A 3,335-nucleotide genomic window follows, 5' to 3' on the forward strand; every position below is an offset into this window, starting at 1 on the left:
ATATTTTGTTCTGAGCCAATATGGCATTTCAAGAACTCCCTTCTTCTGAGGCGTCCCATTGTTCACAGGATTCCTCTCAGAGGTGTACATGAACTGGTTATTTGCAACCATTTTAATGAGTTCCTGAGCCTCTACAGGGGTTTTCAGATGAAGAGATTCTCCTGCAGAATGGTCCAATGACATTTTTGACAACTCAGACAGACCATCATAGAATATACTTATGATGCTCCATTATGGAAGCATGTCAGTAGGACACCTTTTGATCAGTTGCTTATATCTTTCCCAAGCTTCATAGAGGGACTCACCTTCCTTTTGTCTGAAGGTTTAGATTTCCACTCTAAGCTTGCTCATCTTTTGAGGTGGAAAGAATTTGGCCAGGAAAGCACTGACCAGCTTATCCCAAGAGTTCAGGCTTTCCTTAGGTTGTGAATCCAACCATGTTCTAGCTCTGTCTCTTACAGCAAAAGGGAAAAGCGTAAGCTTGTAGACCTCGGGATCAACTCCATTGGTCTTGACAGTTTCACAGATTTACAAGAATTCAACTAAAAACTGATGAAGATCTTCCATTGGAAGTCCATGAAACTTGCAATTCTCCTGTATTAGAGAAACTAATTGAGGCTTAAGCTCAAAGTTGTTTGCTCCAATTGCAGGAATTGAGATGCTTCTTCCATAGAAGTTAGAAGAGGGTGCAATAAAGTCACCAAGCATCTTCCTTGCATCTCCACCATTGTTATTAGGTTCGGCCATGTCTCCTTCTTTTTCGAAAATTTCTGTCAGGTCCTCTCCAGAGAGTTGTGCCTTAGCTTCCCTTAGCTTCCTCTTCAGAGTCCTTTCGGGTTCAGGGTCAGCTTCAACAAGAATGTTCTCATCCTTGTTCCTGCTCATATAAAAAAGAAGAGAACAGAAAAGAAAATATAGAATCCTCTATGTCACAGTATAGAGATTCCTTATGTGAGTATAAGAAAAGAAGAATAGAAGAAGGAGAAGATAACAATTCGAATACAGAGGAGAAGAGTGGGTTCGAATTTTTGAGTGGAGGAGGGGTGTTAGTAGATAAATAAATAAATAGAAAGAGATGAGAGGGGGAAGAATTTGAAAATAATTAAAAAGAAAAAAAATATTTTTTTATTTTAAATATTAATTAGAATTCGAAAATTAAGAAGGAAAATGAAATTAAATTGAAATTTAAAACAATTAGTTAATGAAAAGAAATTTTTGAAAAAGAGGTTAGTGATTTTTGAAAATAAGAGAGAGAAAAGTAGTGAGGTGGTTTTGAAAAAGATAAGAAATAGTAAAACAAACAAAAAGTCAAGTAGTTACTCGAAAAAGATTTGAAAATCAATTTTGAAAAGATAAGAAGTTAGAAAAGATTTTGAAATTGATTTTGAAAAAAATATGATTGAAAATCATTTTGAAAAGGATTTGAAAAGGAAATTAAAAAGATTTGATTTTTGAAATTAAAGTTGATTACTTGACTAACAAGAAACTAAAAAGATATGATCTAGAGTTTAAAGATTGAACCTTTCTTAATAGGCAAGTAACAAACTTAAAAATTTTTGAATCAATCACATTAATTGTTAGTAAAGATTTTAAAATTATGAAATAAAATTAAAAAGAAGATTTTGAAAATCATTTTTAAAATTTTCGAAAATCATAAAAGAAAAATGAAAAAGATTTGATTTTTGACTTTGAAAAAGTTTTGAAAGGATAGGATTTTTTTTAAAAAAAATGAAAATTTGACTTGACTCATAAGAAACAATTAAATTTTAAAACTTTATAACTAAACCAGTTCAAATTTTCGAAATTTATGAGAAGAATAAAGGAAAGATATATATATTTTTTTATTTTTGAATTTTTAAGAAGAGAGAGAAAAACAACAAAAAGACTCAAAACATGAAAATTATGAATCAAAACACACAATGCATGCAAGAACACTTTGAATGTCAAGATGAATACCAAGAACACTTTGAAGATCATGATGAACATCAAGAACATATTTTTGAAAATTTATAAGAAAAGACACACATGCAAGACACCAAACTTAGAAATTTTCAATGTCTAGACACTAACAAATTGAAAATGCATATGAAAAACAAGAAAAGACACAAAACATGAAAATGCACAGATCAAACAAAGATAATCATCAAGAACAACTTGAAAATTATGAAGGACACATGCATGAATTTTCGAAAATTTTTAGGAAATTAAAAAGATGCAATTGACACCAAACTTAAAAATTGACACTAGACTCAAACAAGAAACACAATTATTATTTCGGTTTTATGATTTTATTAATTTTTTTTGTATTTTTCGAAAATTATTTGGAAAAAGAAAAATAAGGATTTCAAAATTTTTAATGAGAATTCCAGGAATCATGAAATGTTAGTCTAAAGCTCCAGTCCAGGAATTAGACATGGCTTACTAGCCAGCCAAGCTTTCAGTGAAAGCTCCGGTCCAAAACACTAAACATGGCCAAGGGCCAGCCAAGCTTTAGCATACAAATCAGGCATACAACAGCTGAATTGATGAAAATCAAAAAGCTCTTGTGATGATGAGTTGAAACCTCGGTCCAAAAGGTTAGACATGGCTTCACAGCCAGCCAGACTTCAACAGATCATCATGAAACTCTAGAATCCGTTCTTAAAAATTCTGAAGAACTAAATAAAATTTTTTTTCGAAAAAAAGCTTAAAAATAAAATAAAATTACCTAATCTGAGCAACAAGATGAACCGTTAGTTGTCCAAACTCGAACAATCTCCGGCAACGGCGGCAAAAACTTGGTGCACGAAATTGTGATCTCAATGGTGCCAAAAACTTGATACGCACTATCATAATCTCAATTCTTGTTCACAACTTCGCACAACTAACCAGCAAGTGCACCTGGTCGTCCAAGTAATAAACCTTACGTGAGTAAGGGTCGATCCCACGGAGATTGTCGGCTTGAAGCAAGCTATGGTCATCTTGTAAATCTCAGTCAGGCGGATTCAAATGGTTATAAGGTTTTAATAATTAAAATATAAATAAAATATAAAATAGGATAGAGATACTTATGCAATTCATTGGTAAGAATTTCAGATAAGCGTATGGAGATGCTTTGTTCCTTCTGAATCTCTGCTTTCCTACTGCCTTCATCCAATCATTCATACTCCTTTCCATGGCAAGCTGTATGTTGGGCATCACTGTTGTCAATGGCTACTTCCCGTCCTCTCAGTGAAAATGGTCCAAATGCGCTGTCACCGCACGGCTAATCATCTGTCGGTTCTCGATCATGTTGGAATAGGATCCATTGTTCCTTTTGCGTCTGTCACTACGCCCAACACTCGCGAGTTTGAAGC

The 3,335-nt window shown here is 33.4% G+C and overlaps 1 non-coding gene across 1 annotated transcript; it reads left to right on the top strand.

The window, feature by feature from the left end:
• The first annotated feature begins 237 nt into the window (after positions 1-237).
• On the top strand, positions 238-345 carry LOC148565130 (small nucleolar RNA R71). Its single transcript, XR_015884548.1, has one exon. It is a non-coding gene; the product is annotated as a small nucleolar RNA R71 (small nucleolar RNA).
• Positions 346-3,335: the final 2,990 nt, after the last annotated feature.

Source organism: Arachis ipaensis, chromosome B5 (assembly GCF_059453495.1).
Source record: "Arachis ipaensis isolate K30076 ecotype BB chromosome B5, ASM5945349v1, whole genome shotgun sequence".
NCBI lineage: Eukaryota > Viridiplantae > Streptophyta > Magnoliopsida > Fabales > Fabaceae > Arachis > Arachis ipaensis.